Here is a 21,317-nt window from a genome sequence, read left to right on the forward strand (position 1 = left end):
TAGTTCATAAAAATAAAACGGTGTACTTTATTGGTGAACCGTTATCGCGACATTCCTTGGTACAAGGCTTGTTGCGTTCGAAAATTTTTCGACAAGGTACTCTCATGAATATGTATGTAATATTTTGCGGGCGTTCGCAGCAGCCCTTGTGCGCCGTTTGTGCCGAAAGGGAAGGAATGTCAAGATGGTAATAGGCGTGTGTTTGATTACCCGCCCAAGAAGTGGGTGCTTTCGATCGGTGATACAATTTCAGTGGCGTTATTATTGCTTTCCGACTGATCAAAAAAAGCGATTTTCATAATTAAAAAACAGTCTCAATTCGTTGGCACAAAAGGCTGAAAATTGACGCGATAAAGGTGATAGAAACCAGTATCTAGAATGTGTCCGGTTCGTGTCCTACACAGGGTGAGATAATTTAAATTACTCCCAACTTTACCCGCTAGAACCGGTGAGATCTTGTTGCCGTCGCGTCATTTCAAATCCATTCCATCATCATTATCATCTTCATCGTCATCACCGTGATTGTAGGATGCCCTTTCTCGTCGCTACCCCTCCGGCGTCATGTTTAGCATCACCTTGCCGCTCCGCAAACATCACGTCAAATGTAATGCAATGTTCCGGGGAGCTGCGATGTAGAAAAAAAAACGATTAAAAGGTGAACAGTTTAATTGCCATGCAAAACACTAAGAGAAAAAAAGCAACGTTAACCCAACATTAAATGATGGAGCTCCCTTCCCGCTGCCACTGTCGCCGGTAGTCGGTGAGGAAACTATCCAGCAGACACGAGGTGGGAAAACCTCTTCGAGAGTAATCAGTCACCTCGCAAGGTTCGACGGTTCATATTGGGTCACCTGAATGGGAACGAATTTATTCGCTCACCTTTTACGTTCGGTTAAGTTAAAACATTTGTTTACCTCGGACCCAAGTGGTTGGTTGTTTTTAAACAGTTTTCTTCATTTTTACTCTTATGACCACCCTTTTGTGCAGTCATCATTGTGCGTATCTCACACCTCGTTCCGTTCTGTGACTTTTACTTTTCTTAAGTGCACGCCAACTGTTCAACGCAGGGCGAGTAGAAAAAAAATTGCGAAATAAAAGAAAAAAAAAACATTATGCTGCCATTCTTACCCTTTTTGGCGTTAACATCGTTCGTGCATACCGCGTTCACGGTACAACCTGAGGTTCAAAGGGTCTGCGTTCCTCTCCTCTCCCCCCGTACCGAAGAATGAAACAGATGGTACGATCGGTAGAGAAAAAAAAGAGAGTTTGAGGTAATTATAAGCAATTAAATTCTTGTTTGCAATTTTGTGTATCAATGTATGCAATATGGGAAACGGAAAATTCACACTCACCGAACCTGAATCATCATCCGAGAGCCTACGAAGGCCGGTCTAGCCGGGGTTGGGACTGTGGTTGAATGTGCTACCGTTTGCTGGCTCTGTTTTGGTTGGTGTGCACAACAGCGTTAATGCCCTTGGTTTCGCTCGCGGCCCGCACCATTTTCCTGGCGCTGCATAAAGGTGAAAGAAAAAAATAACAACAAAAATGTGTAAAACTGACATGCGCCTCAGAGACACACAGCCGGTGCTACCCCCCGGGGCTGGTGGGGTAAGAAGTAAGAAAAAGGGTGGAAAAAATCACTAAAGGGTAAGCAACAATTTACAACCTTTTGCAAACGAGACGGTTTTTTTTAAGTGTGCCGCGCCAGACTTGGAAGCGTGAGGGGAGGAGGGGGAGGGGGTGGGAAGGAAGGATAAAGGCAGGTAGCAGAAAAGGGGAGAAAAATGCGACGATTTTACTACCGTCGGCATTAAAAAAGTAAAATAACACCAGCTACTACCAAATTGACGCCTAGCCGCCTTTATATATACGACCCTGCGCAAAGGAAGGGGTTCGCAGCATACCGAATGGAAAATAGAAGGGGGCCAAACACTTCACTCCAACATCGCGAATGCGCTTTGTTTTTTCGGTGTCTTACATTTTATGCTCAATGTGTAGTAGCCGTTGGCTGCAATAGTGCTTCCGTTTTAATGATCTGCCGCATGAATTCGGCGCGTTCTGTTTGTTGCTTTTTTTCCCCTATTTCTCTATCCTTTTTTTTTCTTCCGGCTGTTTTTCCCCTCCAAAGAAAAAGGAATGTGCCAATTGCAGGGAAATTGTTTAGCTGCTGGATGAGGCGAAGCGGAGTGGAAAAACATGGAGTGATAACAATTTGAAGGATTTTCTTTCTCTCAAAAGTTGAATGTTTTATTTTATGCTTGTTTGTTTTTTTTTCATGTACCCTCGATACCGAGAGATCAGAAAAAGGTTCTTTCCGTGGGGGGAAGGAGAAAACATTCACTGAAGCACCTTCGTTACATTGTAGCCTACGGCGCGGGGCTGGAAAGCAATAATCGGTAGTAATTAATTTTATTTTCATTCCGACACCGCCAAAATTGAGTGAGTCTGTCAAAGGTCGTCCAATTGTATTACGGTTAATTATACGCCTTCTTCCCTTGAGACAGCAAGCAAGTATAACTCTTTTTTTTAATAAAACGTCCACCGGCACCATGTGCTTCCATGTGTTGCAAAGTTAATTCGATCGCGTTTTTTTTAATGGTTTAGGCCAGTTTCAGGCGTGGCGTGATCGCTCGGGTTCAAAGATGAAACATCGGTAAGACATTTTGCACCCTTGTCGCCACAGCGCAGCCTAGGGGAGGGGGTTGACGGGGTGAATGAATGGTTGGATGGATGGTGGTTTTCTACGCAATCAGGGAAAAAAACAGACACATACACACACACACAGAGTAGTACCACATTTCCTGCAGCCAACCAAGCCAGCCAGCCAGCCGAGAAGCGGCAGCATAATGAGGATAATGATAATGAGTCGCGCGTAGCCACCGTCAACATTCACACTCGCGCCTTCCCTCACCTTCCACCTCCCTTCCCACCTGCAGTCCCACTCTTTTTCTTAAATGCAGCGCAAAGGAATGCATAAACGCCGACCGAAGAGGGTGCAAAGGTGTTTGCAAGCTTATGATACATTGTAATGGGAAGTGTGTGTGTGTGTGTGTGTATGTGCCCATTGGGTTTTATTGTTGATCGTCGGTTTTTTTCGTTCGTTTTTTTGTTCTTTTGTTTCGTCTGACGAGATCTGCCTTTGGCTAAATGAAACATAGTTCCAAAGGAAGCCGTCAGCCATCGGAAGACGTCGTCTTAACCGTCCACCTTGGCCCGCAATTAGTGTGAGCAAACAAAGTTCCTTCGCAATTAGCTCCCTGTGCGTGCGTGAGTGTGTGTGTGTGCGTGTATATGTCTCCTGTCAAGCCCTGGATCCCTGGAGTGCGTTGATAAATTGTTCGATAATTAATTTTTATTCAAATATGACAACTACTGTACAAAGCCCCAGCCCTCCGTTCGGGAGCGCCAGACTTGAGATTGACAGACTTCCCCGACGCGACGTGAACGAACCAATTGGGCCGATGATTAATGACGGTCACACCGAAACCTGCAGCAAATGAGGTGCCCTTTTGATGTTATTGTTTCGGCCGTGTTTTCTGTCGTCGTGAAACATTCGATCGATACTAAAAGCACACACACACAGAAAAGACACTGGCTTGAAGGAGTGGAACCGGAAGGAAGGAAAGAAGCCAGGAAAAATACTACGCCACCGCTTGATATAGGGTGGTTAGAAGAGGAAATGCAACTCCCTTGGGGCTATTTTGACGGTTCATTACCTAGCGAAAGGCCGTCGAGTCGAGCGTCTTGGAGGGCTTTTGTTGCGTCTTGTTTTTTCTCCGGCGCCCGGTTCGGTACGGCCTTCCCATTTTCATCCGCCCACCCCCCCCCCCCCCCCCCCCCCCGCAACGCCAGCAACGTCGGGAAAATCTTGCCACGAACCTCTCGAACATGCTCGATGCGGATGCTTAGAACGGCGATAATTAACCCAAAGCCCATCGCCCGCTGGCGCTACCCCCGCAACCCCTCGCTCCCCCCCACCCCTTTCCATGGGAAGCGTGCGCTTGTTGTCGATAGGAGAGGTGCGGTGGCCGTTTTCGGGTGGGGTTGGATGTGGTGGTAATTATAATATACTGCAATAAAAATAACCTACCATCAGCTGAACAAGACACCCGCCAACCCAGGGCTCCCTCCTATTGCTTGGGGGGTTTTGGGTGCGCGGGGGGGGGAAAGGAGGGTAGTTGATTGGTGAATGGATGCAGTTGTGTGAGTAGCACACACTCACACTTGGTTGATAGAAAACCCACGCTGAAGGCGGCGTGTGCACCAAGATAGAGTTGTTGATTGAAGTGATATAACTACCTTGAGCAATGGTGTAGGGAAAGGGGGGTCTGACTGATACGGTGGTACCCACCAGCACACTCTTTGCCATGGTGCAGCAAGGGGAGGAGGTGAGACTATTGCGTCTTAACGGGTGGCAGGTGGAAAAAGGGAAATTCGCTCGGTACGCTTTTTAAAGCTGTCTAATTAGTCTCTCCAGCTCGTCTTGCAGAGAGCCCGCATCAGCTTATTACGATTCATTAACACTCTGTAAATGGATGGATTAGATCGAAGTGCAAGTGCGTTCCGGTGAGAAGGGGGCGCGAATGCGCTGCAGCTTGTAGCTGTGTTTCCAGGGAAGGAAGCTGTCAAACTCTGCCTTAAAACAGTAATATCTGGCCGCTTTCGAAACAAATCTGCATTTTACTTCATACTATCGCACATATTTATTTTCTCACATATCTGTATTTATTTTTTTTCTACAAATATGTTTTTTTAAATATTGGATGATTGCTTAGTAAATTACATACTTTCCATAAGTATATGTTCATTTTATGTGCGTTTATCTTCCATAAGATTCCTTATCCGCTCAGTTTATCGCTTAAATCAGCTTCAATAATTTGACTATTAAAAAACATTAAATAAACCAATTCTACTTCCACTGCGGACCTGTTACCAGCTCCATAATTTTTTCTTATTTATCTATTAATTGTTAATTCAACGGACTACGCGGTCCCGGTGAATGTCTTAAGAACTTATTTACAGTAATCACAAAAACTCAATCTTATGAAATGTGCGAAACTGCAAGAAGGTTGGATTTAAGTGTGTCAATAGATATGTGGAAGTCAAAGGCTCGATAGGCTTTATTGATTGCTCTGCACATAGCGTAACGCGTCCTTGCTAAATCTAATCTTTAAAAACTCAGTAGTCCTCAATTGTTGATATGATGAATTGAATTCGACTAGATAATAGAAGACTAGACGTAGAAGGGCATTGGAGTTAATCCTACTCAGGACAGTCAATAAATTCAGAAGAAGATAAATTTTCCAATAAAAACCGTCCAGTGCTTATCGAAATCGATTTTCAAGTGTTTAGATGTAACAATGAAAAGAAGCAACAACAAAAATCCGTTCACTTTGAATTGTAAGATGTGATTAAATAATTCTTTTGTGCAAATGATGACACGGGACTACGCTTTTCTTCATCATAAAAAAAATACACTGTCAATTTATCATTTCAAATTTATACCTATTTTTTGCAGTGCAATAGAACGTAAAACAACGTCTACTCAAGGAGTCAGGGGCATATAGCAGTGACCAGCGGAAAAGTGACGCTTTTGTTGCTGTTGCTGGCTCAACCATTTCCATTTACTGCCGCGTCGTTACTTGGCGTCCGACGATCAAACTTCTCCGGGAGTAAATAATCCATGAGCAATTTTATGTTACACCCTGTGCTTAACAACCAACGCGCCCTCACCCCGAGCGGCTGTGTTAAAATATTTAACGTGTCAATACACGTCATAACACTTATCCTGTCCATAATCAACGGCACCGAACGCAGTCCGTTCCATTTAGGGATCAGCATTTCTATTTTCATCTTGATGGTCAATTTGGTTTCTTGCGTTTTTCGAAGGTGCAGTGCTTGGCAGGTGGGGGAGGGAGGAGTAATTGAGGGAATCCATTTCGAAGGAGATGTGTTACGAGTACATCAACGGATGCGACGCGGCAGATCAAAATGGACTAAACCAAAAACCAACACATCAAGGGGTCGCAGGCTAAAGAGCAAAACCATTCACCATCAATCCGAAGACAACTCGGAAGGCCCGCTTCGTGTCCTGTCCTGTCAATGGTGACGATGTGTGATGGCGTTACGATTTATGTTATCGGCCATTTCGACCGGAACCATAACCAAACGGAACATCTTCTCCATTTCTTCTGGTTGGTGCCGTGTACTGCGGGTTCAAAATTCAACGGAACGTAAAATGGAACCCCACAATGACTACATGACCCCCCCGATCCATCAGGCGAGCGTCGTGTGCAGGTCCTGGGCGATAAAATGGGTGGCGCGTCAGGTTTTTTTTTCTCCCTATTTGTGGCCCAAGAATGGGCGGTGGGCTATTAAGATGATGCTTTCTTTTCCGGCGCGTTGAAACTGCGTTGAAACAATAAAAGATTTATATGACTTCATTGAGTCCTGGCTCGTAAAATGGGCCAGGAGCGGTGGAAGGGGGGGAGGGAATAAAACAACCCAAACCGTAAGAAACCGAAAGAAAAACATACACACTCCCGAACCGAGAACCCGATAAAAAGCCTTGTCAATAGCGACAGGACCTCTTACCGAACGGAGAGTGATTTGAACGGCTTTTGGGGTGTGTTTTATATTTTCACTCTCGCCCGAACGTGGCCAACGTGTGGGTCCCCTCTCCGCCGCCTTGCTCTCCCCGGAAAAGTGGGTCCAGTTTTGCTTCTTGGAAAATTATCAATGGCAGCGCGTGCGTGGCGTGAAGGCGACGGCAGCAAAACCTGCTTTGTTGAAATAGCTCCCGCCTCCCACTTTTCGAAAGGAAAAACGAATGTCCTTTCCCGTTTGGTGGTGGTGTCCTGCATCTCCGCGCACGTCCGCCCGTCCTGACAAATCCAATCTTTTCGGCGTAGCGGCGCGCGCTCTGGGGAAACGTCATAAATTGTGCGAAAGATCGCGAGATGTTGCGAGATTCCTAGATGGGCCTCCTAGCGAACACATCATGCTTTGGGGGATTACGGTTACGGACCGTATGTGTGTTTGTGTGTTTGTGTGTTTTTTTGGAGGGGATGCCGCTCTATCACACTGATGAGAAAAAGTTTATTGAATTGTGTGATATATTGAGAGGAATGGAATGGTTTTCCGTTTGTACGCGCGATCATCGTCCCGGGGCCAACCGCACACGAAGGACGTCTCCTCCGGCCAGCTGACCCGTGTGTCAAAGGATGGGTGGGTGGGTGCGTGGGTGGATGGGTGGTTGGGGGGGGGGGAGAGGGGAACAGCGTGGAGGCAACACTTGTGATCCTTTGTAGTCCTTTCTTGTCCCAGCCTGCCATTCATCAACGACCATTTTCGACCGGGAAAGGTTTCGATTGTTTTGTGCGTGTTGTTGCTGTGTGTGTGTGTGTGCGTGTGTGTGCGTGCGTACGTGAGCACGTGGTCACGTGTGCCTAAGGGTCTATCCTTCCGCTTTCCCCCTCACCCCACACCCACCCACTCGGCGGGCTGATTCGAGAGACAGATGGTTTGTTCAAAACAATGTGTTTATGTTGCTTCACGCTGCGTATTCATTCGGTTCGGAAATCTTTCGGGAGCAAATGTTTTAGTTCATTTTTCCCATCGATGCTGTTTGGGCTAGCGTTAGAGACGTAAACGTTGGGATTAAAATATTAAAACGGCTCAAGTGGGGTGGGCTTTTGCCATCTATCTTATTTAAGGTCTGCCTTTTGCTTCGTAGATCCGCCCGAGCATGTGTGCGTGTGTTTTCTCGTGTGTTGGCAGTGAGTTTATCTTGTCAGACAATGATAAGTGAGCACCCGGGAGCGCGCGGTTTCCCGGTTTACTAATTGGGTGGCAAAACGATTCGATTTGATTTATTCGGTTACCCCAGCATTGCTGCCCTTTGGAGGTTAGGAAAACGCCACGTTGGTCCATTGGTTTCGAAAATTGAAATCACTTGGATTGTGTGGAAATGTAGTTTTGTTTGATCGAAGTCTTTACAACACGACGTTTAATTACTTCATCAACGATGGTGGCGGTTACCTTACTCTCCTTCCTGCTCTCCAGCCAGTGATCCTGGTGACACTTAATTGAGTCGACATTGGCCATCGTTGGTCCAATAAATGTTTGCCCTCCCCCTTTGCTGGCAGTTGTAGATTGTCAAAGTAGCTTCTTCCTCACCCCGGTAGTCAAACAAATATCTATTGATGACTCTGTCCCGTGGTTCAGGCCGTTCGAACCTACGTACATGTGCCCGGTGGGGCGTTGTTTGGGTGGAATCGAAGGAACGGACGCCTTTGATGCGATTCTCGCATAAAACACACACACACACACCCTACTTGGCGTCCGACACATCGCAGTGACCCCGCAGTGTCAAGACAACCGGCACTAGTTACCCCTGTCAAACAATGGTAACACATTTGATGTGGGACACTGGCCGCTAGGAGAGGGTGGCGGAGAGGGTGGAGTAGGTGGGCGAGTGAGTAAACATACTTTTTCCCGGTTTTTCCGCTAGCGGGCTACTCGGTTCATCGCCAACCATCGCCACCCTTCGGAAGAGTTCTCACATTTGTCTTGCGCTTGCTCTGGATGGTGTCCTCGTTGTCCTGGTGCTTCTTTTTTCCTATTGAGTTTTTCCTTACACGACCCAGTCTTTCTAGGGGAAACTTGCTGCCTATTTCCACAAGAGATAGGTGCCAAGCGCTCGCGTGTGTGTGTGTGTGTGTGTGACGAAGGAAAAGCGGGTGCACAAATGATATACATTATGAGCGAAGCATATATATCTACAATAAAAAGGCATAAATCAATCCACCCTCTGGAGGCTCTGCGCCACCCAACTCAGCCGTTCCGAAGGAATCCGAAAGACAAAAAAAAACCTTGGAGTAGGGCTACCTTCGCTGCAAAAGATTTTTACTTTTTCTCGCGAAACAGATTCATTTCTCTGGAGATGTTGTTTTTCTCGCTTTTTTCGCAAGTTTTATTTTGCGAGAGGTTCTAAAATTTTCTGCACACCGTCTTATTTTGTTCCCGGAGCTACTTCGAAGACGATGGCAACTTTTTCTCCTTTTTTTTGTCCTTTTGCTACCTTTCAGTGATTCTCGTCTTGGTTAGTTGCGTTAAGGAGGAAAAAACACATTTTGATGATGGTGTCCGAGACTCCTACGTGCACATTTCAGAAGAAATTCTAGACACTCGCACACACACACACACGAGCGCACACATTTTCGCCCCATGTGTGCTAAAACATATTTTCAACGAATGAACTTTTGCAAGGACCAGGAGACTCTTCGTGTCGTTAGTTCCAGAGGCAGCACATGCAACAGTATAAATTATCTCATAATTTTCAAAGCAACATTCTCGCATGTTATCTTCGTTTCGGCTATGTTTTAGAAGGCGTTCGAGATGCGATAACGAATGAAAGAGAGCCAGAGATGTTTCAGTTGCAGCGCCCGCAAATGTTGGCGCTCAAGGATGAACGATTTAGTATTTATTATTCCTCTACATCGGTGTTGGGATGAAAAATATTTTCTGTCTACTACTTATTTCCTTCACACCAGGGAAAATTATTTGTGTCAATATTTTTCCACTTTTCGGTACCTTCGCAACAGTTTATATTTTTTTCGTATGATATGTTTCTTTTTTCATGTATTTCTATGTCTCAGGAAGGCAAAAACATCCTTGATTCTGTTTGTTTTCGAAAATAATATCCATGGCTTGGTGTTTATTGGTGTAAATTATGGTAGACACTCACATATCTAACATCTTTCTAGCAATATTTCCGAAACCCGAAACCTATCGATTGTGCGTATGGCGGCCGATGTTGGGGTTGAGACCGTCAGCTTGAAAATGCGCATATGTTTCGAACCGCACAAACGGTTATTGCACACTCTCTTATCATTGGACGCTTCGCCAGCTTATTGGGTGGTGTCTCCCCCCTCCCTCAGTTTTCCCTCGGCTGCGGGGTTTCTATGCATCCTCCCGGTCGTGACCATCCTGAGACAGCTCCCTACCCATCGTCGCTACCGCCTCCTGCCGTTTCGTTGTCGGAGGCGGTGGATTTTTATCATCTTCAAGACAACCGTCTGCAAAGAGACCACCGACGTCATGTTGCCGAAAAATTCGAGCAACTCTCGGATGGAAACGAGCGCCAAGCGAGGCTCCACCGTTTCGACGTGGAACAAACGCGCCCATTGCACGCCTTGTCGTTCCTTACCGGGGCTTTCCTCTATTAAGACCGACCGGCTGTTCATCATCGATTTTGACAATCATTATTTGTTTTCTCCTCGCAACCACCCCTCTTTGCTGCGTGGCAGCCGTCTCCCATCGGACTGCCCGGCCGAGGGTGAGGGTGTTTGTATGTGTATGTGTGTGTGTGTGTACGATGGGATGCTCGGTGTGGCGTTCGTGGGACATGGTAACATAAATTGGCTGCCAGTCAGCAGCAGTGAACGAATGGAAGGCAAAGCTGCAACCATCGGAAGCGCGGTCCTTTCGCGCGTTCCCGCGGGGTGAAGGAGGGAGTATGTAACGATGATACATGGAACAGGGCGCAAACGGAAGGACGGAGCAGGGGCGGCGAATCGGTGGATCGGTTTGGATGGTGCGAAACGCGAAGCAGAAACATATTCGCGAATGCGTCTTGAGCCACCGATGGTACGGCGAATCGCGATGGGGGAGAAGGAGATTGGGACAAAGGAAAGGGGGCGAGAGTCAGCGAAAGAGGTGGGAAAAGCTTAACAAATATTATTTTTATGATAATGAAACATTTGTCATAAATATGTTTCGCTTCACTGTAAACACAGTTCCGTTCCGGGCGTTGGTTGAAGAACGAGTACGTGGCGGGGAAGCGAGCGGGGATGGGAAAATAGTGGGAGGACAACGTTTCATCATCCCGCCTCGCACGCCCCCCTGGCTCCCGAAGTCCATCCCTTTGCGCTTTGTTGCGAAGAGGAACCGATATGTTGCCTTTAATTCCGCGTCTCAAACCTTCGTCGTCGTCCTTTGGAAGCTGAGCTCCCGCGGACTCTGTTCGTCGCTGTGGTTCTTTGTTGATAAAGATGTGGACCATGTATGATAGTCTTTCTTCTTCTCTGGTGCGTGTGTGTCGGTGGTATTTTTTTTCGCGTTCGGAAAATTCCTCTTTCCATGCGTATGACATGTAATGTAGCCAACACAACTGAGGAAAAGCAGAACGAAGCGCACAAGACGCTAGAAGAGGACGTTGTATTCGATGCTGCTGAAACACACGAGCAAGTCCAAACGTACCAGTATGCGCGTGTGTGTGTGTGTGCGTTAAGCTTGGGGCGTGCAGGAAAATGACAGCCTATGGATCATTTGTCGGAATTAAGGCCCCGTTTGCTCCATTTCTCGCTGCCTTTACACAATTGGGCGCGAGCGAATTTTTCCTGTCGGGCAATTTGTCAGCGGTTTGGCGGAAAAACCACCCCCAGGGTTCGCGGTTCGCTTTGTCCCCGCTGGGGTTAACAAAGGAAAGCTAATGGTCTTGATCCATTCACTTAGAATTTGAGTTTGGCGGAAGGACGAACAAACATAACATTTTTCGATTTTTGCTCAAGAACATCAGCAAACTTGTTGTAAGAATTTTCTGAAGTAACTATTTTTCGGCTTTTCCTTACGCATTTTACTAACTCTCCAAAAACATCCTTTCCTTCGACAAATATTGCCCTTCTTTCTGAAGCAAATGTCGCTGGCCTCTGCCGCAGGAAACAAAGAAGAAAGTGGCCCCCTATATCGAACACCAATCGATGGTAAAACCGTCTTCTCAAACACCAATTGTCAAAATCAATATTTAATCAAACGTTGAACGACTCGCGTCGCCCCCTCGATTCACTTTCACTCGCCTCCCTCGCATCCGAAGGCCACAGATATTTACGTGTGCACACAAATCTACGTCACAATTGTGATATTTTTATTGCCCCTCTCTCTCTCTCTCAGTCTCCCCGACGAAGGTACCCATCTCCAAAACCCGTCAGTTGTTCGATGAAGTCCTCTCGAAGTCCTGTTTTTATTTAGTTTACGCTTCCGAACGCGACGAGGCTACGCCGACGGGAAGTTGGTCTGAGTACCGAGCGTCTCCCAACTTCCACCGGGTTTCCGCCCGAACGGTCGCACAAATCCCGCGCGCCCTGGGAACGCGAACGCGCAGCTCGAAGCGAGGGAAAGGGGTGCCAATGTGCAGCCAAAATAAACAATAATATTTATTCAGCATTAATCTTGTTACGCGAGGGTATTTTTACTTTCGCTCCTTCTGGTTCAAGCGAGGATGGTCTGCTGTGTATTACTTACTCGTCCGTCGCTTGTTTAAGAACCTTAATTTACGATTCCACACAATGCATGTGAAGAATGTTGTCACACGCTGGTTAAACGATCAGAATAATGCTTATTGTTTTGGGATGTTTTAATAAAGATCTCGAATCACTTGTGTTCCAAAATTTCTCAATTGACCTAAAAAAAGGCGTCGGGGAAAAATATTATTTAATAATAATATTTCCACTAATCATATCTAACTTTAAATGATAAAGTATCCGCAGAAGAAATAAACTAACCCTTGCATTTTCTTTCACACTTTCTTTACAGGTAAGACTATTAACTTTTGCTGATTGCAACATATCTATCTTTCGAAGGGAATGTCTTCAGCGTTAAGTATAACATTATCTTTTCTTCCCCAAATAATTCCATGAGTCGAAATTTACACTTCAAACACTGCTCCAACACGTGCATTACTATGATCCGCTGCTCGCTTACTTTCAGGCAGATGTCCATTAAAAGCCATCACCAAAAGATCTATTAGGGCCACATTTCCTTTGCTTCTTATTTATTTGGTGGATAGCTTGCGAAAGGAAACGACGGACGTCGCATCAGCCTTTCCGAGTTCAAAGCGAAAGCAAGGAAACGGAACGATCCGTCATCTTTTCCTCAACGTTTTTTACTTTGAGGTTTTTTTTTATTTCGCCCGCATCGTGATGTCCTTTTTACACCACCATCCCTACCTACATGCTCTTCGGCTTCGTTTTTGCGGTGATGGCATTTGGTCGGGCGTTTTTTTTTTTTGTTTTCCGCACGTAATAAGATTATCCCAAATAATCCAAACACCTACGGAAAATGGGCTGTATGTTGCCGGCCGTCCTATCCACCCGTCCCCTTCGACCATCCGGGAGTGCGGTGAGGTCCTGCTCGAGGGTGAACTATTGCGCTTCATCTTGTTGCAGGAGGCTGGTTTTCACTCTCGCTTCATCCCTCTGATGATGATGTGTGTTTGCGTGTGGTTGTGTGTCTGTATTTTCCCGGGGTTTTCCCGGGCCTTTAACCCGGCCACCTTCACCTACCCGCCCGAGAAAAGGTCGCACACGTTCCCTCTCTCTCTCTCTCTGTCGGTGTCTTTCCAGCGGCAAGCAATCGACACTCGAGGGACTCCTTTTCACTTACTTTTACGACGCGTTACGGGTGGTTTGCTTGTTTTAGCAGCAACGATTGTCGCTCGCGGGGCTCCGTTTCCGTTTCCCGTGCCCTCTCTCTATCTCCCTCCCTCGATGACCATGTGTGTCAATGTATGTGTGTGTGTGCGTACGAACTCACATTCGCAAGGACGATGGCCCGTAGCCAAGGGATGAGATGGGCCACATACAAAATGTATGCGCAGCACTTCATACTTATCCCCCGGTGTAGCCTTTTTGTCTTATTCGTCAATTCGCTGTCGGTTTTTCCCCCCTGCTTCCGTTCCACCGCACCCAACAGCGGGACCAGAAGGAATGGTGGATAAAACAACAACCACCAGGAAGACGTCAGGGACGACGACGACGACGACGATGATGATGATGATGATGATGATGATGAGGCCAATCAAGACACACTCCCCCTCGTTCTCCCTCCTCAACCACAGACAAAAAGGATGCCCCGGTGCGGTGGGCTAGCATTTTCTAGGTTCGCCCCTCCTGTCCTGGCGGGTTGCACTTCGGGAAACTTCAACATCCCGAACCGGGGGACGCGCAGCGGGGATGCGCTGGCGCGGCCGGCGGTTGATGGTTGGTTTGACGTGTTGAGAAAACCCAACCTACCGAGGGGGAAAACATTCCAGCCCCGTCCTAACACACTGGCGGTGTGACTGTATCTTTGCAGTCTGGCGCGTTCCGAATGCTGCCCTTCGACGCTCCTCCATGTGGGGGTTTCATCACTATCGTGGTCGTCGTCGTCGTCGTTTTTTTCCTCAGTTTTCTGTGTGTTCGACTTTGCACCGAGACGAGAGCTAAAGGAAAGGTGACGGATGTCGAAGCGTTGAATTCTGCTGACCGTGGCAGGAAGTAAATGCTTCTTACGAGTGCTTTTCCACCCGTCGGGGCTGCCGGGGTTGCGGGTGGTAGGAAGGAGACGGAAGCCCATGCTCATCCTGTACGCCGGCTTTTGCTGGGATGCACGCTAGGATAGCATCTCATTACAAGCATCGTCCCTTCCGCTACACGTTTGATGAATAATGTTATATGCCTATGGATGCCCTTGCTCCGATGATTGTGCGGGGGACAGGGGAGCGGGGAGGGAATGTAGTACACCGAAATGTAGCCAAAGTACTTCAAGGATGAGGATCCGTTCCGATGGTATGCGGTAGCAAAAGGGAATCTTTAAAATGGTTGCTTTCAAAAACTGCAGCGTCAATACCTTGTGTGTTTCGATCCGGAGGATCAATATATCCCGAAACCGGGAGAACAACGCAATATCGCAACCTCAACAATTTAAAGAGGAAGTTAACTGTAAATGGCGTCAAACGAGTAGTCAAAATGTAATATAAAAATACCATAAATTGAGAAAAATTACTAGCTTAAATGGCTCGTAAAGAAACCTTAAATTATATCTAATTGAACACTACACAATTTACCTACTCGTCATGTTTCTGCCATCAAAATAAACATCTTTTATAAATTTTTGCTTTGCTCTAAGAACAAAAAAGTCTGTTAGAGCATGTTGGCTCTAACAATACGGCAACGTCCGTCATACCCCAATAAATAATAATATAAATTTTTGCTTTTTTTATGTATTGAGTTTTGTGTGTTGTTGGAATTTTGGTTGATCGCCATTTTTTTATAAACTCATGTAAATTTTACCATTGAAACTGGTAAAACAACCAACACAAACAAAACATACTAAGTCAAGGTGTATCCACCAAAGTTATACAACAAGATTTATACAACATCGGGGAAATCGATTAAATATCAACCATTTAAAATATGCCGTTATTGTAACTATTGAATTAAAACATATCTCTCAAACAAAGAGTTAAAATCATTTTTTTTCTCAAATCCCTTCTTCACCGGGCGTCAAGCTAAAAATCATTATTTTCAACATTAGCGTGGTGACTAACCAACATGATAATCGTTTTCGTATAAATCTATACATATTATATTTTTCACACTTTCGGTAGTGCATTATGGTTATAGCAGGATCGATGCTATTCCACTTTAATGATAAATTGCAATTTGAGCAAAACGAGCTCTTGTAAAATACAATCTTCATTTGTACACATCAGTTTTACCAAACATCTAATCACTGATCATGTACTAATACAAAATGAATATTTAAAATAAAATTTAAATTTTCTAGATTCTCTAGGATTCCTCTAGAAGGATTCTCTCTTCATATGTTACCCAGATTTATCTTTCCAAATACGTTTCCACGTGAGTCATTGCAAAAATATGTGTTAGTTGCGGAACACTTAAAAGTTGATGTCGTCACATTGTATAAGTTTTGAACAACATACTGATGCATTTTATTTCACCGGTAACTCACTTTACCCCAATCTCATGGTCAAAACTGTCACGTCACTGCACGCCATAAAGTTTGTTCAACTTAAAAAGTATTGCAAATAAATGTCGTTATCATTTAGAATCATACAATCGTCAATAATTTAATTTTTATTTGGGTAGTCATACCGTTTTTCATAACGCCTGAGAGTTGTTGAGTTATGCCTGGCGGTGTTTCATTAAAAAAATTACTTAATTGTTTTCGGGCTCGAACCAAGCGTGGGAGCCAACGCAAATATTCGCCGACGAAAACGAACTCCGCTCGCAAATCGGATGTAAAATAAAATAAAGAAATCCAAATAGGTTGCAGCGGCGTTGCATGTGACCGGCGGCGGCGGAGCGTGTGCCGAAACACCCGCTCCGCTCCTGCTTCGCCCGTCGCCTGTGACGTAGAGCCCTAGGTCGCAGGTCGTCTTTGTTGCAACCGGCGTATGCGTTCCTTCCGCGCCGAAAAGTCATCGGGCGCAGCCCGCGCGACTCCCAGCACGCCGCGAATCCGAAGAAGGCAAACGGGGTGAGTTTAACTGAAAAACAAATCAAATGGGGTGGAGGATACCGAGCGGCACCGAGAGGGTGAAGAAAAAAAAAGCAAAAAGAATTCCTATCCAAAATGGCCACCACCATCGCGCCGGGGTCGCATTGTCCGCGTGCTGTGCAGCATCGGTGCGGCCGCCCCCGGGGAAACGCCATGTGTGTATGCTCCACGGCCACCCGCTTTCCCCCGCCCGTTGTTTCAACCCGCCTCCCCGCTCTTGCGCTTGCGATGGGATAATTAGTGCCAATGGTAGACAATAAAGCATTTTTCTCCTCTACTGAGCGTTGAAGACGCGAACACCGTGTGTTTGTGTGTGTGTGTGCATGCTTGTGTGTGAGATTTGTGTCCGCACGTCGCCATGCCGCGTGCCCGCGTCCGTGCTTCGCCTCGGGGCCAACTTCTTCGACCGGCGGGGGTGTTTTGTTTTTTTTTTTAATTTGCACCACCCCTCTTTAAAACCTCCCTCTCCCCCCGCGCCACACATCGGGGAAGCTGGGTGAGTCGGCCGGCCCACAGTAGGGTTTCCTTCCGAGCGAGCCTGCTTGTTTCGTCTCAAAACGAAGTGCCCCGTTTTTTTTTCGTTTCGTTTCGTTCGCTGCCCAACACGCGCTGTTCCGGAAAGATTTATTTACTTCAACGGACGTATAAATATTCGAACTACATCGAACCCCCGCGTCCGGAATGCGTTGCGCCAATATTTATGGAACTCTCTAGAGTCCTCTGTCAGGTCGAGGGGTGCTTTGGTGCGCAAATCACCACCGGCACACCAGAGGGCGCCCCCGCCGACTTCCGAGCATTTGCGAGTGACCGAAGATGGACTCGACCGCGTGTGTGTTTGTAACTGCCTGTTTGTGCATGTTTGAATGTGTTTTTCTATACCCTCGCTAATGAAGGATGGAGATTGCAGCGATTGTACCGAGTGTCTTCCGAGTCCAGCGGTGTCTCATCGCTTGTCGGTTCTGTAATGTACATGCAGACATCCAGAGGAGCCGTTAGGGCACCGCAACCGGCAAGCCATGTACTAAACCACACCCGGGCACAATGAGCTTCTTAATGGAATAATAACTCGCGTGAAGTGTCTCAACAACGAGTCGCACAACCGGAGTTCTAATGTTCCTTCCGCACCCGGGTCGTATGCAAATCGCAGCTGCATCTCGCCACCCATTATTGCAGCTGTTTCGGACTTGATTTGACGCGCCGCGTACTACCAACACCGACTGCACATTTGGTCGCCTTTGCGGTGCAATGGCAACTCCTCCATCAGCCACCCCTCCGTCCGTCTGCGTCACCCATCGAGCGGGCGGAAGAAAAACCCCAAGTGTTGACACATTGCGCACGGTTTGTGGTGGCACGCGAATCTCAGCCGTCCTCCTCCTCTGATACCACCCGACCTTTTTTAGCGCGTCGGCTAGCGGCAGACTAGGCTGAATGTGGTCGACTCGTTGGGGCCGGAAAAGTCAGTCGGTCCGGCGGCGGAGACGCGACGAAAATCGTTCGAAGGTTCCGATCCAGCGTTGCGTGAAGTGACCACGCGGCACGGCACGAATTCTATGTCAACACGTACAGACATAATAGTGTACGACCGCGAACCTCGCGCGCGCTACTCCCGAGAATCCCTTCCACCGCTCTCTGTACTACTGTACTGCTGTACCCTGGAGGTAGGGAACAGATACACACACACACCTTCTTCCCACGCACGCACCAAATCGGTCAAATCGGCCGACAAACTGGTGACCGCCTGTGGCTCACACTCCCGCCGAAACCAATCCCGTCCCGGGCGATGATCTAGGATAGGAAAGTATGTTTACGATGTCCAAAGTTGTCATCGAACGCTGTCCGTCTCCTCCTCCGACCGGAGTGGCTGAGATTTTGCTACGGAGTGCCTCGAATGTCGTTCGGCAGGCGGCTGCCAACATGGCAACTCCGTAGTACGCTGTACCGCGCGGCGTGAGAGTGTACAGTTAATTTAGTATGTGCGCACGGTGCGGGCCGTAGCTACTTTTCACGAGTATGGCATCCGCCAACCGTCCGGAATATTAACGAACCCCCCCGCGAATGGGAATGGCCGGCTTCCAGCCATCGCCCGCCATTACACGCGGACGCACTTCAGGTGTGCTTTCCCCCGGAGAAAGCGGCGCCCATTCGTGTGGTGTGGGTGGTGGACAGTTTGGTTCCTTTTTTTTCTTTCCTGCTATCATGCGCCGGACGAACTGAGTTCTTGTAATTAGCTTAACCTGCGGAAAAGCGGCTCATCTATTGAGAGATTGTATTTAAGTCTTTGCAATACTCTTAATATTGTAAACCTATTACGAGCTCTACATTGACGTCCCGTCGTGAACCGGCAGCTGAACTCCATACAAAATAATGTCGCTAAAATCGCGCTAGATTCTCTATCTCCAGGTGAAAAAAACATCGAAACAGTCGCCAAACGCGATCTCGCTCGAGCTCTTGTCAAATGTCATATTCGAAACGTAAACAAACCGGCGGTTGGACAAAACGTAAACCGAACCGAAACACAAACGCTAACAAAACGAACAATATTCACCACGAAGCATAGATATTTCGCTTTACTACCTACTTTTCAAATGTAATTCAGATATAAAACTCCGTTCTAATCGATATTTTTACCAACGTTTTGTCTTGTGCTGAAACGTAAACAAACTGCACTTCAACAAGAAGGAGATGTTTGGGAAATATCTCCTTCAGATGAGCAAAATATCGTCGTTGTCTGTTTTAGTTTGTTTTCACAGTGAATTTCAAAATTTCATGTAGAAGTGCCAAACTTACTTAGGGAGCATACTAAACTAATTTCACGCATTACTATGTCAAAATTAAATAAAATGTGTGGTCCGAGTTTGCGCATATTCTCCTACCTGTGTCGAGATTGCTCTGCAGAAACTGAGCTACTTTTGAAGCGAAATGTAGAGCTCGTGTATGAGGAACTATCAGTCATCCCAAACTCTATACTTTTGTATTTATCTCAGCTATCCTTCTTTTTGTTCGAGCGCCATAGAGCTCATTTGTGCCGTCAAGGTGTCTACCGATGCTGCGTTTCGTTGATAGAACATTACGACGGTCCGACGGGAGTACCAGACGCGCGATGCACACAAGATGCCGTACGGGTTCGACGAGCGCGAGTGCTGCAATATACCAAGACGATCTACGAACGGGCTTCGAAAATAAAATCCAATAAAAATTAGCATAATTTTTCCAAATCCCCTTTGTTTGGCCGGGGGACGCTAGGAAACAGAACAATCTGCCGAGGAGGGACGGAAGGAATAAAAAATTGATCCTATCGTCTCCGGGTCGCCTCCGTTCGATGGTTCGTACCTCCTTTTGACCGTGCTTTATGGGCGACCGTCTCATAACGCATAAACGCGTCCCCTTCCAAAACTCCAGCTGGCGAAGGTGCACACCACCATGTTGGATCCGCTCCGGACTTCTTCGGGTCGAGACGAGCGGATGGAATGGAACGGGCTGAACCACTCAAACACCTGGCTTCAAGCTTGCTTCAACTCTCCATGCACACTGGGGGCTTCCTTTTTCGTCCGTTGCCGCCCGCCTTTCCCGTCCGGTTCATTTAATTGTGGAGATTTCCAGCGGCAAATATGATTTATGATAACCCCTGACGGATGGGATGCAGGGACCCGAGCGGTCCTCACCGGCGCCGTTCCTACCTGTCCTACCTCCTCCTCCAGGCATCTTCTCCTCTTCAAGGTGTGTGCGCATGCATTTCTTTACCTTCGGAAAACACCGCCTTCTTTTCGCACCTCCGCCCCTAGGTTCAGGATGTTTTTCTTGTTTTCTTCCCCTTTCTTGCCTTCGCGGAGATGTGGCGTTTTGATTGCCGTGTGTCACTCCGCCACAGCCCGGCCGCGGGTTTGTGATTGTGTTGATCATGGAAGGCGACAAAAACCGTAAAAGAGCGCCATAAGCAGCCTTCACGGTTCACCGAAACCTCAGAAGAGCCCCAGCTTGGGAGATGGCGAAGGACGGTGCAAGTTAGGCAGAGCTCGGTCGCCCTGAAAAGATGACATCGTCCCATAAATCGCCTCGTAGCAAGCGATAGACGTGTGTGTGTGTGTGTTCCGCGATCGTCCTTCGTGCAGGCTTCGAGGTTCTAAATAGCGCTGGTGTAAGGCGGTTTAAAAAACGACAGAATAATGTAGATAAAAAATTCCGCACCGTAGCACCCTTTCTTTCTCTCAAACCGCGCGAAGGCTCTTAAGGTGAAGATTTATTATATGGTGCTTTAAATTGTGCGATACACATAATTCTCCCTTCCATACTATCCTCTCAGTACACCCAGTCTCGGCCGCAACGCCAGCGATTTTTCGACACCTCGTTGCCTATTTATTTTTCCTTTTGCCTTAACGCCATTGTCTTTACGCGTGTTCAGCATCTTGTCCTTACTCCCTAGAAGTTACAACCATTGGTAACCGTACTCCTTACAATTGAACGCGAGATGTATCAGGTTGGATGAAAAGTATTTATGTTCGATGATGTACTCCAGTTTTATCCTTTTTGTAAGAACATGCAGAATATTATTTTAACAGTATTTAAATTTTCACTAGACTATTTTTGCATAAGTTCTTAAAACTCACAGAACCATCCCTAGAGTACAGATTTTCCCTTTTTGATTGACCCACTTGCCTTGTACCGTCGTCGGCATTTGTCTGCTGTACAATGTTTATTCCAAGCGTTTCGTCTAAACGAACGTATTCTCCAACAACCTTTGGTGCACTCGAATCTTCCCAGGCTAACTCCGGGATAAAAGAAAAAAAAAACCTTCCGACAGGACGATGTGCGGAAGATCGAGGACCGATCGAAAACTCACCCGGCCAGCCAGTAGCCGTGGCATCGTCCTATCGATAGCACTTGTGAAAAGAGGATGCATGTGTGTTGTCGGCTGGAATGGGGCTGAGAAAAATGCGCGAAACGTACGACGTGTAGCATTTCTCTTCTTGGAGCGTTCG

General features: G+C 46.9%; 1 protein-coding gene and 1 pseudogene across 1 annotated transcript in view; one reads left to right on the plus strand and one right to left on the minus strand.

Annotated features, from left to right (window-relative positions):
• The window catches only part of LOC131265760 (aryl hydrocarbon receptor nuclear translocator homolog), a 201,460-nt gene that overhangs the window by 68,557 nt on the left and 111,586 nt on the right, over positions 1-21,317 (plus strand). The gene's annotated exons all lie outside the window — the stretch shown is intronic.
• LOC131267241 (angiotensin-converting enzyme-like) overlaps positions 9,964-21,317 on the minus strand; it is a 35,072-nt pseudogene continuing 23,718 nt past the window's right edge.

This window comes from Anopheles coustani, chromosome 2, assembly GCF_943734705.1.
Source record: "Anopheles coustani chromosome 2, idAnoCousDA_361_x.2, whole genome shotgun sequence".
In the NCBI taxonomy this organism is placed as follows: domain Eukaryota; kingdom Metazoa; phylum Arthropoda; class Insecta; order Diptera; family Culicidae; genus Anopheles; species Anopheles coustani.